Genomic DNA, 13,656 nt, shown 5'->3' on the forward strand with positions numbered 1-13,656 from the left:
CCGACGTATCCAGACCGGCCCTCTCCCAAAAGATGGATTCAGTTTCGTTTTCATTGCATCATATGTGTTTTTTCAAAAGTTGTAATGACAGTCATTCATTTTTCTCTCTGTGTTCTTTGCTTTTTTTTGGTTTTTCGCTTTCTTCTCTAGAGGTTTGAGACCAAAGTGAGCCTGACATATTTTTGTTTTATCATGCAATTTGTAAATGATCACATTATTCCTGATCAAATCAATCATCTCTCTATAAACAGTCATGCACAGTAGTGATTTTTCTTAAATTCTGAGGCATGAAATTGTTCTACTCTGTTGTTGCCCACTAGCTCCTTAATTTAACCTGTAGCTAAATATAGCCTAACTGATGTCGAAGCTATTACCGAACAAGCAAAGCATAAATTACAGGTTCTTAAAATGCACTTAGACCAAAGAGGAGCTTTATTTCTAAACATCATAAGAAAAATGGTAGGACTTAGCCGACCATCAAGGGAATAAGCAAATAAACAGACAACATAATGTAATAGTTATGGTGCTGCTCCTGAAGTTGATGTTCCACCTACCTTTTCTGTTTTTGTGAAAGGAACATTAATCTGACGCACCAGTGGAGCTCTGTCTAATGTGAAAATGTAGAGTTTTTTTTTCTTGCCTCTGCAAGCAAGAGGCTTCTATCACACTAATGATAATAAATGGCAACTAATGGGATGACCAAACATAACAAATGGAAAGTTTTAAAGGTATGGGGGCCACATTAAATCTGCACTGACATCCTCAAGTCAGAGCTGTGTCTGCGCTAAACAAGAAAAATTGATCGCGGTTACGAGGAAAGTTTTGGAATATCATTGTTCATAATAATGTGCATAATATACTGTATGTCCCACACAGTGCAGTTCCTCGCTTTTTCTAGAACTGTAATAAAACTGTGGAGCTCAACAATGTCGCGATAACATACAGTGGATGATCAGGATGATCTGTTCTCTGGATTCTCAGTAGCTTCAGACTGAGGTCAGCCTCTAAATACTGCTGATAAAAACTTCCTAAACGAGTTTCTGCTGTCATTTGGAGCTTTTTGTGTCACTTTAGTTTATCTTTTATGAATAAGTGACCACATGCTGGAATTACAGAAGCTATATTTAGCTCCCTTTTACTGTTTGTGACTGAGTTGTTCTAGAAGTTTGATGCATACTTTTATAGCTTGGGAGGCTTTTTTTTCTGAATTAAGATACTTTTCCTTTGATGCCTTCTGTACATTTTGCTAATAATACTTAAAAACATTTATTAATGTGTCATTTTTAATCCAAGACTGACTTGTAATGATGCATTTAGTGCAGTAAAGGACCAGAATACTTGTTCTCCCGCTACTGATTCCATTCCTTGTCTACTTCTTAGTGTTTTATTTAATCTAAAAAAAAGTATTGGATACTTTATATAGAATCCTGCAAGACAACTAAAGTGTGCAGAGAATCAATGTGCACTGTATCTTCTAAAGTCTGAGACTCAGAGGTATGTCTTAGAGAATTTCAGGTCTTTGTGCATTTGGCATTGAGTGGAACCGCATTTGTCTTAATGATCGTGCTCCTTGAGCTGATTTTTGTTTCACAATAATCAATATCAAAGTCGCCAGTGGCAGCAATGCCCAAGAAAGGGGGAGTAAATGTAGAGAGACATTCTTTCTTTGCGTCGGCCTTGTCAATGTAACAATGCTTTTAGAGTTTGGCCCTGAGCATCTAAACACACCCTCAATCACTCCTGAAATCCTAGTAGGCCACACTTGGCTGCTATTGTAACTTAGATACAGTCTCAATTTGTATGTTGTCTCTCAGTAGACATGGGAAAAATAAATGGATTGATCTCTCGTCCCACTCCGACAGTTACAGCACATCTGTTTTCAGGCAGGATTTATAAAAAAAAAGAAAAAAAAATGTCACCGCTGACAAACAAACAGGTATGTTCTGTACTTATGGATTACACTGTTATCATACCTGTATGTTTACACACTTGCTTCACCAGATATGACACAGTTTTGATGCTGCTCTGTCTCCGCAACCGACAGATACATTTGAGATGTGAAAATTGTGTTTATTGTGCAAAAACAAACAAAAAAAAGCAAGCGATAAATATCAGAAACATTCGAGGTAAAGATGTGTGAAAGGTTCGAACATGAAGAGAGGATGGAGAAAACAAAGAGGGTAAAATGATCCTATAAATCATCCTCTAATTTGTTCTGTATGAGTCAATCAGTTTCTGCCACTGACTCCTTAAAACCCACTTAATCTGCTGCACATCCCTGCAATTCTTCAACGTACACACTCAGAACAAACAGGCTAATCGCTCTCTTTATTTTATCCGCCTGCAAAAGTTTGTCCAAAAAAAAAAACGCCGACCGGCTACATCTCACTGTGGAGTAAATTCGAGACTGTTCCAAACAATTCAACAACATGCAGCGAAACCCGGGCACATCTCTCTGATTTATTATTGTAATCAGACTTATTCAGACTGTGGTCCACTGGAGGGAGGGTGTGAGAGGCATGCAGCCCTGTTTGGCCCCTCAGTGACCAGAGAGGAGGTGATAAATGACTACAACACTCATCCCTGTCAGTACTGAGAGGGGGGAGAAGCAGCCCTCCTACCATGAGCTACATCATCCTAACAACATTATTCTTTTCATGCGGCTTGTCGATAGAAGCCCCGTGTGATTGGCATGGGGATCCGCTCAGGTTAATTGGAAGCCTGAACTGTGTAACGGCACGGGAAGCTGAGCAGACATTGTCCCCCTTGTAATAACACAGGAGGCCTGTGTGTCTCTGTATCGATTACATCTTAGGTTCATGGCACCCGTATGGGAATGAAATATCAGAGGACAGGTTATGGATGTTGCCATCAATGGCACTGAAGGAGCGGAGATGGGCCACTTGCACCGAAGGAAAAACTTCTAATGAAACGCTTTAAAAGAAATACATTCTAATATCTCTTTTGATCAGCAGTCCCTCATGCTCCCCGCCCTCGGCTGTTTCACTGATATAATTCTCAGTGGTCAAGTTTAAAGTGAGCAACACAGATTTGATTCATTGTCTGAGATGCGTGCACTTGTTTGGTATGTCACAGGTGTATTTGCCCTCATGTCTGAACCCTGTGGGCACAGAAACACTCTGTCTGACCCCCCACTCTTTAGTCTTCTTTTGATCAAAGGCCCATAGCTTGCATTAGATGAGGGACATATGATACCCCATATAGGAGGTAACCTAACACACAGCTCCCTACTTGGAAGCATGACTTCCAATCCTATGGACCAGGCCACCCTGGTCAGTGGTGAGATTAAGAAAAGACAGAGTGACTGACAGTGCTAATATGCAAGAAAGGGGAGTGAAGGGGCTTTTGATTTGCTCTTCTCAAAGTTTTCAAAAGAGGGGGGGAGGGGGGAGCATTTTTTCAAAGATAAAAGACAGATCATCTGTAATTTGCCCACAGCTTTGTTGCATTACTCTAGTATATAACAACCTGCCAAGCCTGTGAAGTGCTCATGTCTTTCCAAAGTCACGTTCTTATTATCATCTCGATCATTCCAGGTGGCACCTTGATGCATTATTTAGTGACCAAGGTTTTAAAGGGTTTGATGCCATAACTCAGACATTTTGCTTATTAATTTAGAAATTAATTACAAACACAAAGTGACATTTTACAAGAAATGTTTAGCATAGCATGAATTATCGCCGCTGTAAATTGGATGCAAGCGACGGAGTGCAAAGCCTTGACTTGAGCTCTTTGTGATTAATAAAAGAAGCTTTCACTTCAGTTTTAAAGCCAGTCATGATGAACGATACAAAGGGATGAAACAAAACTCCTCCTCCAGCTGAAGGACAAGCTATTTTAAGGGTGGATGTACATTTAAAAGATGTATTAGATTAAGAGGAATCAGGGCTATCATTTATTGTATTTGTTGTTCCGTCAGACAGTTCAGTGACTAATAGCCAATGAAGGACATAACTTAGGATGGAGGTCACACATTTATTCAGTAGATTGCAATTTCTGCCTTTTAATATGCTAAACAAGTCAATGTATGTCAGTAAGTTTTCTTTTCTTTTGCTGATGATCACATTATTGCGTGACATTTTGTCATAGATAAAATGCCTGCATTAGCAACTGCACAGGCAGGCAATGACTTGGACACCCTCACTCTGTTCTGCGCAACACAAACAGGAGGTCCAGCTTCGTCTCCTGTGGAGCAGAGGATCTGGATTCTACATGAGTGACTGAGACACAGCATCCTCCATCCTGCCGCTCATAGCCCCCTCATAGAGCCCCACAAGGCCCACCACGTGGCTCTCAGCGCTGAGGTCCAGATTGTGCCACTGGGCTGGTACCGGACTGGAGGTGGGCGACGGAGCCCCAATCCATCTCCCGCAGGAGCCCGGTGACGGGAGCATCGGTTGCCCACTCCTCGGCTCTGAGCACAGTCACGAAGATGGATTGGTTGGCCAACTCACCAAAGGAGGCAAAGCATGCCGTTAAGAGCCTGTGCATCACTTGGCTGCTCATATGCAAAGTTTGATGAAAGAGGTTTTTCTGGGAGCGATGAATTAGGGCTCCACTGTGAAATTAGATTTCTGGTGAAAACCTTGCAAGGTTTAGAAGTAGCATTGTTTCTTTACCACCATCTAGCCCCAGCAGTAATTATAGATTAAGGGGAAATTATGTTGGGAATTCAATGATGAATGATAAAGACGAATGTCAGAATAGCTTTATGGTAATTTTACCGGTTCCAAATGGTAATTGAGACAAAAATGTTGCATGAAATAGAAAGTACAACTGTGAAATATGTCTTGCAGAGAAAGCAGACGGTATAGGTACTGACATGGAGGGTGCAAACTTAACGTTAACAGCAGTGCACGATTAATTGTCTCGATTAATCAGGTGAAATAAGTAGCCAGCAATTGTCCGTCACTGTTGAGCTACACTGCAAATACTTCGGTTTGTACAGTAAGTAAAGGGAAAATACAACAGAAGGCAAACACAAACAAGTGGGGAGAACATGAAATATTCCTCTCTGATGAAATAAATCTTGTGGAAAAATTGTCTCATCTTCAGAAAGAGTCCAAATTGGTCGGCACTTTAACCTGATACACTAAGGATCCCGCCTCCTCCTCTCTGTGACCCAAACGTACAACGGCAGCATGAACACTGACAAATTTGACAAAGGGAATTTGCTCAAAAAACACAGCCTCTATTTGGTCAGCCAAGCGGCAAATATGTTGGATGATATGGTTTATTAGGCAATCCATTTCTCCACAATAGTGGGGCCATCTGCAAAGGTTAGCGTGCATAAGGTTCGTATGGCAAATTCTATCTAATCTGCCTTCGAAGGGCCGCCGCAAAAACTCAGTGGCAGATTTTTCATGTACGTACGATTTGGAATGCAAATAGAATAGCTGATGAAAGAGGTGACCTTCTAAGTGCAGAGCAGCAGGGGCTTTGTGGAATATGCAGAGGCAGAATAGAAAAGAATGAGTTACTGCCACTGCCACCTCAGCTGCATTGTAATATACGACTGTGGCTCAGATACAAGTGAACCTGGCCTCAAGAACATCTAGGTTAATCTCTGAGGATGGCACATCATGTACTCAGTGCAAAAAAAAAAAAAAAAAAATAGCTGGCTCACAGAATTATATGCCTTTATGCATTCCATAAGGCCTCCAATGTCAAGCAAAATACCTCAGAAAGAATGCATCCCATGCTATTTGCTACAGAGTACAATATATTCAAATTTCTATACATCATTTTTAAGTTTTCACATTTCTTAAGTCACGGCAAATATCACACATACCTCTCACTAGATTTATTGTTTTACTTTTGAGACAAAGTTGACTGACATTAAGTTAGATTTATATCCTCATAGCACATTTTGCGTAATAAATAGCAGCATGTAGGAACATTAAGTGGCCAATCCAGTTGATGGATGCTCTAACATGCTCAAAATCTAACTCAAAATGAAAGTTGTAACAAGATATTCCAAGATATAAAGGTGAGACTATATGTCAATAGTGTAGTGTAGGGACTCCTTTGTCATAGGTAGTGCAAAGCTTGAACACATAGACAAATGGGTGAGGTGTACCATGGTCATTCAGCCGTGCATGTCTCATCTGTAGCCAGCTTTGGCAGAGTAGTCATCTTCATTCCCTTTGTCCTTACTGCAGTAGGTAATCTATCAGCCTCGAGACGTGCTGGAGAGTCCGGCTGGCCTACTCGCTCTCCCATTTGAATTGAGAACCCAGTTTCTGTTATACCCATAGTCCCAGTTAGACCAAGCTGCAATTGAGAGTGAGTGAGCTGTCCTTGATTCATATTACTGTCCCAGTATGATTGAGCTTCTTTGGTATCGCCGGAGAATGGAAGGAAAATTGAGCACTTGACTTTGCAGGGTTGAAATCCCAGTACTGCATGTATGCATTTTCTCAGGGCTTTTCATGGGACACGCTTGAGATGCATTCTTTATGTTGTGCTCAATGAGACAGAAGCACAGGGGTGTTTAGGGGTTTCATTTGGAAGTTGGCATAAACCGCTATTTTTTTTTTATTGTTATTTTCAATAGGGAAGAAATAAGAAAGGTAAGAAAAACAACTTTATTTAGCAAGCAGGACACTACAGGCAGAAACGTGTTTTGTTTTATGGGCTGGTCGACTTTGAGATGTTGGGCTGTTTTGCTGTCATAACGTGTCTTCTTTTGGACTAGTGGAAAGGAAACATCCAAAACACACACTGAAACATTTATTGTACTACACTCTGTAATTTTGCATTCATTCTAATCATAGTACAGGCTTCTCTGAGAAAAAAAATCCATTCAGAAGCATTTAAATACACCAAACTTTTCATTGTTATTCCTATATATATATCTATATTCAGAAGGTGTTCACAGAGAGGTTTGTTCATAAGTCAGCCATAGCCTGAGTACATTTCATTCCAAAAAGTATTTCCTTCCATCCAAAATCCTCTCAATAAATAAAAAAACCTTTGACTCTAATATGTCAACAAAATGTTTTTAACCTGGCATTATTTATGTACATGTTTGGAAAGGCAATGCCTCATTTGATGAAAAGCAAAAATTCAAAAAACTTAAAGTAATTTCCTTATTATGTGTTAGTTAGATTTATTTTACCCTATTTATTATCTGTAGTGTTTCCTTATAGAAGTTCAGACTGGCATCTGTCTGTTACTGTCAACAAGTCCTATGAAATAATCAAGACAGGAAAATATTTTGTTCTTCTTTTTTTTCTTCCCATCTTCCAGGTCTGTGTCCTTTAGCTCCAAACCTGTTCATATGAATTTCTTGTATTTTTATTTTTTATTTATTTTTTTGTGAATAGCGTAGTGAGTATTTAGGTCACCAGAGGTTTTCGGTCATGATCATGGGATTTGTTGACAAATAAAACAGCGTGCACTATATTGATTATCAGTGTAAATAATTAAATTGTACATGCATGTCTCTGTCTATCACACTCGGCTCTCATGTAGTAAGAGATTAATACAGATGCAAAATCAGTCTGCCGTCTCCTGAGGTTAAAAAAGTTAGCTATTACAGCCCATCAGGTGACCTTATGCTGGGTAAGCCAAGAGAGTGTCTTTCTGTTGATGATTAAATCAATAGAGATTTGACACAGACTTGTGGGAACATGGCTGTCTTATTTCAGCCAGTTCCTCCTCTCGTGGTCGGCCGCGGCGGCATTCATCACCTGACTGGTCTCTGTCACCTGATGGAGATGGGCCTTTAGCCGGGCTTCGATAGAGGGAGCCGATTATGATGCATGTCGATCGTTCCAGCAAATATTGACATGGAAACAGTGAGAGAACAACCCCACGGCTCATAGCGCTTTCTTCCCATACTGGCTGCTCCACTGGACAACTCTGTATCACACACACACACACACACACAAAACACAAGACACCTACAGTTTACAGACATTTTCACAAATATACACATGCCTACACTGCGCGCACACAAAACCTATCATCCCAATCGATGGCGTCTCATCAGCTTCTCAGAGTAAAGCCAGCTCCATTTGCTATTAGTGCTCTGGTGTGTGTGTGTGTGTGTGTGTGTGTGTGTGTGGGAGGCTGATTGTTTATTTATGTTTATTTACTTAGAGGGAGGAGGAAGAGGCCATTTCCCCTGCCACACTGCGCTAATACTGTCTCTTAACCACCTCGCTGTCTCTCTTTTATCTCCACCGAATCACACTCCTCCTGCACCTGTCCCTGGGAACCAAGAGGGTTAATGATGAAACACAAACACCGTTCGCTGTGAAAGGAAAAAGCAAAGCGGCTCTGTCAGGACTGTGAAGACAGTGGAGGGAGACTGGGGGAGTGAGAATGAGAAGAGAGGATGGAGGCTGCGTGGAGGAGGGGGGGGTGCTAATGATAGGTGTGTCTGTAAATTCTTCATCCTGCATAGACTGCTAGGGAAACTGCTTGGCAGGGCACTCAACCGTGACTTTACAACTAATCCTGTTTGTAAGTTATTATTTATCTTCGGCAAAGTTTGTCAAACTCAGGCTTTGATTTCTCCCCCTGAGTTCCCTCTCGTGGCCCGCTCCCGCACATGCTCCCCACATAATTTATGACTGCCTCTGGTCCTGATGACAGATTATTAAAAGTAGAATTAGTTTTTTGCTGGGGATTTTTCCTGTGGGAATTGGGAAGGCAGGGCTCTCAGAGGAAGGTCTCTGACGAGGTCTCCATTACTAATAGAGGCGGATTTTTTTCCTTCCCTGTGTGATGGCGGAGTGAGAAGACTAATGATTTGAATTTACTGTGGCAGCCGTCACGTGGTCTGGAAGCCAGCATCGGAGGAGAGGAGAGGTTAAGTTCTTCCCTGCGGAGAGGTTTATTGGATTGTTTAGCACCAGAAGGATAATGTTTTTGTCATAGACTGCTGGTGCTTCTGCTGTTCGACTGGAGGGAGGCCGGGAGCAAATCCTCTGTTTGTGTGCATGCGTGTGTGTGAACGAAGATCAAAAGTATGTCTACATCAGAGCGGAGAAAGGGAGATGTATAGTTTTTTGGATTCTGGCGACATACAAGGGAAGGAACAGGGAGGAACCTTATTGTGCTGTGGACTAGTTACTATGTGTGGACAGAATCTCCGATATTCACTCCAACAAACTGATATAAAAACCACTTTGTTGTCTTTCTCTGAAGTTGCTGCCAACTCTGTGATCCTCCCCTATCAGCAACTCTTCTGCACCAACTCCACACTTTTCCTCCTTCTCTGCTGACACACAAAGAGGATGTAGGCTTTCCCTTTTCCCCTGTTCACCTGATGGCCGTTTGGAGCCTGTTCCCCCAGCGTGTGTCTGCAGCCTGGGAAGCAGAGGGGAGTCTCAGCACAGCTGAGAGGCTCGGCTTAATCTTATGCATCATTAAGCACTCAGCGGCACGCCGCAGCTCCTCATATACATCATCCACGCTTAATAAACATAATGATGACATAAGATGTAATTCCAGATGAATTTTCATTTTATAGGGAAATGGAGAATTCCTGTAGAAAGGAGGGGAAAAAGAAAAGAGGAACGAAAGAGGGAGAGAAAAAGTAAATTATCTGGGTAGTACAGAATAAATGATGTTTTTTCTCCACAAGATGGATTGTGGGGTTCTGGGGGCAGTTGAAGTGGGAGAGGAGTGTTGGAGGAAGGGAGGGCGAGAAAGGTGAGGGGGCAGAGGGCTGCTGTGGTGGTGGCCTGAGAGGGAAGAGGTGGCATGGGGGACAAGGGGTTGTAGGAGGAGTAGGGGAGAAAAATGTTGGTCATTCCAAGTGTTTTAATCGCAAGGCTTGATGGACAGGCTGAGAGGACCTGAGGTGCGGCCATCCATCATATGCAGGCTGGAATGGTGGAGCGAGGGGTAGAGTTTCAGAGGGGGCTTTTGGGCTGTGGGGGGAAATGGGATTCTGATGAAAGTGTGAGAGAAAGGCGGCTGTACACACTAAAGGCCAATGAGGGCAAGAGGACCGAAGATTAGCGCTGTGCTCCTGCAGCATGTTGGGAAAGGCAGGAGGGAAGGAGATTTTAATAGCACTGCAGCCATGTGACAGTATCGGCATCCGTGTTGTTCGTTTGGCTTTGGAGTCTTGCACAGGAAGGCTCATGACCCCAGAGCCAAGGAAATGCATTCCAAACCTCATTTTCACACAATTATGCATCAGTCTGAACGTGACACATTTTTCCCAACAACAAAAAAAGGCATATATTATGTTTGTATGCACATGTGCGTTTGTGTTTAGAGTAGGTGCAGCTCTGACATGTTTTTGTCATGTTTATGTTTGTTTTGTACACACACAGTATAGGTCATGGCAAAGGTGGGCTACTGCCATGTTGAAAATAAGATATGGTCACCAGAGACCCACTACACACACACACACACATAGACCCACCACACACACACACTGACACAGACACACACACACCCTCTGATGCACTTTTCCTGAACTCAGCCCTCACCCAGACGTTCACTCCTGCAGACAACGCAGCCCAGACACTCATCCAACAAACTAACCAGCCAACCAGGCTGAAAAAAAACAAAACAACTCAGGATGGGGAGGAGAAGATGAATAAGATTTGGAAATTACCATGTCTCTTACATTCCAATGAGAATATAGCATATAACCCCCCCCCTGCATCTTATCACTGCCTTCTGGCACAGGTGAGATAAAATGTTCGAAAGCCCGTCTACAAATCAAACTATAATTATGGCCACTGAGGAGGTAGAAGCCAGAAGTTATAAAAGCAGTCCTCAGGATTTACTATTAAATATTTGATTTTGCTTGTTTTTTCTTCCATTTTTCCAACCATTTGAAAATGAGAAACTATTTAGCTATTGCCAGTGAAGCCAGTTTTGTTGCGGAGAAAGCAGCATCCCATGCATGCTTCCAGCTGGACCATGTCCCAGACTGCCATGCCTGGTTAATGTGGCCATTCTGTGCTGCCAGAATTAGAATTCATGGTTTATATTAAACAAACAAACACACAAACAAGAAAACAATGACTCAAATTGACCTTGTATGAACTAAACGTATTGTAACTGATTCCCCAAATCGGTTAAAAATGGTAATAACATGCAATATGGTTATGGGATCGTAATATTATAGCAACCTACTTTGGGCAATGAATCGCATTTCTCAAATATGCGTAGATGTATAACGGCCTGCAGATGTACTAGAGGTCTGATCTGTGGGTTTAGCTATGGAGTCTTGACTGATGCGATACAGTTGGGGATATTAATGGGGCCTCCCACCTCTCCTCTGGTGGCCTGTGCTGCACAAAGGCATTTCTGGATTCAAACCTCAGCATGTTCAGAGCCAGTGGAGCATGCCCAGCTGTATGCCAAGGTTAGATGGGTGCCAAGGGTGCCACTAAATGGAACCTCATCTTCTGCTCTATCCTCTCATCTCTCCCAACACAAAATGCTGCAATATAACACAAATGCCATATAAAACAAAATGCGCCACGCAGAATGGAAGCGTCCGGACGAAAAGGGGGCGACGCGTTGTATCAGTTCTACTTATTATTACTTATGAGCGAATTTTCCCTCTAACTCACAGCACTGGTGCTATTGAAAGATTAATAATGTACACATCAGTGACTATCCTTGGCAACAGCAGATGCCCACTTCATCTGTCACTTTCTCTGTCTTGTGGTTCCTATACACTTCTCCCTCCCATTGTCTGTGTGAATGTAACTCACAGATAATGTCTTCATCAGTGATGTACTCACAGTGCTCTGTTTGCGTTGACTTACAGGCCACACTCCCTCTCTCCCACACGCAGGCAGCCCCGGTCCGCTCCTGGCACCAAACGCAGATTACATCTTGTTTCTCAAACTACTAAAAGTGTCAGATGCTGTCTGGCTTTGCTTTTATATAGTGTTATTAATGGCAGTGAGCACCCACCGCCCCAGTCTTTGTGTATTTGTGCTTGTGTCTAATTAAAGGATCCCTGCTTACGGAAGCAGAGAATGAGTTTGCAAGATAGGAAATAATAATTGCAAATATTATCATTATTATTTTCACGGCTTATAGAGAAATGACACGAGATCGGAAGACCATATTTGAACTGGGAATTGTGAACTTTCCCGGTGATTGTAATGGGTTGCTGATGAGGGCCACTCATAGCTGTTATATAACCTCTGACTAAGGCCTTACAATCTTCTCATCTGAAGGAGAAAACGATTTCTTTGGTGGAACTTTGCACTCGGTGCTTAACTGTTGAGGTACCAGGATTAGATGAACGGTTTAATCTTCCATCAAACGGGCTTTTCACAAAATTTAATTAGCAGTTAACAAACTGGAAATATATTGGAAAATCTCTTTTTGATTCCAAAAGCAGAAGCATATTGGAATATTTTCTTCTTAGGCAGGAGGTGGCAACAATATTGTCTGAAGATAGAAACAAAGGCTGTGCAGTCACAATTTAGGTCAAAAAAGCTAAATATAAAATCAATTTCAGAGACCTTTGGGCTTCTCCCGACTGCCAACAATTTGCTGAACTTTTGCAAAAAACAAAAAAGAGAAAAACTGTCAATATAAAAAACACCAACCACATAATCAGTCCTTCTACAATTATTATACACAACAAAACACAAGTACAAATGCAAAAGAAAAGTGCAAAAGATGAGAGAAACTCTCACAAATTGGTATGCTTTTCTAATTTTATTGAACAGTTTTGCAAAAAACAAAAACAATTGAACCCCCCCAGTTATGATAACAACAGTTTTTAAATCCTTTTGTTAACAATTAATCAGATATAACAGATGGGACAGTTTGCTGCACACAGATTAATTCTGGTCCCTATCCACTTTAGCTTAGCCAAGTTGCACTGATATACATTTTTATTCTGAATTATTCTTGACCAGGGTCTGGGACCTTAGGCCCATTGTATAGCTGAGCCTTTTCTCAGACAGCTGTGGCTTGGCTGGCTTTCAGCTTCCCCTGTCTTAACCTGAAGAATTATGTGCTCAGATAATTAGCTCTTATAGGTACACTCTCCATTTCTCCACTCCACTGGGCACATCATCTTCCTCGCCTCTTTATTGTTTGGTTTGCTTTGTCAGATCGATGTCTTGCTACTGCGTAACCAGCACTCATATCTCAGGCTGCATAAATCACAACAAGGTTTCTGTCGCTCGGGAGAGTGGTGTGGCTTTGCTGCACACATGCACACTCACAAACACACACACACACACATAAACAAGTGGGTGGACCACTTTATGCCTCACATCCAACAAACTCTCCTCACCTCTCTCCTTGTTACTCCTGCCCCTCTCCTCTCCTCTCCTCTCCTCTCCTCTCCTCACTTCCTCCCTGCATCTCCACTACTGCTGAGCGACCACTGAAGAGGAACCCATCAGATTATCCTCTACCCGGTAGCGATGGGTAGGGTGGGTGCAGCAGAACGGAGGGAGGGTAGGGGTCTGTATTACGGCTTATGATTGCAGCACCACCCTTGTAATGAATTCGAAAAATGCAAATGGCTCTCCCCATGTAAAAGTTGACATTGTCTCCTGTGATAAATTTTCTGCTGAGGTAAGAGACAATTTAGATGCGAATTACAAGCAGGCTCTTTGTCACTCCTCAGTTCCATTTACATCCTTAATTAGCTGATTCCCTCCCGCTTTCATTAGA

This window comes from Stegastes partitus, unplaced genomic scaffold, assembly GCF_000690725.1.
Source record: "Stegastes partitus isolate 25-593 unplaced genomic scaffold, Stegastes_partitus-1.0.2 Scaffold133, whole genome shotgun sequence".
NCBI lineage: Eukaryota > Metazoa > Chordata > Actinopteri > Pomacentridae > Stegastes > Stegastes partitus.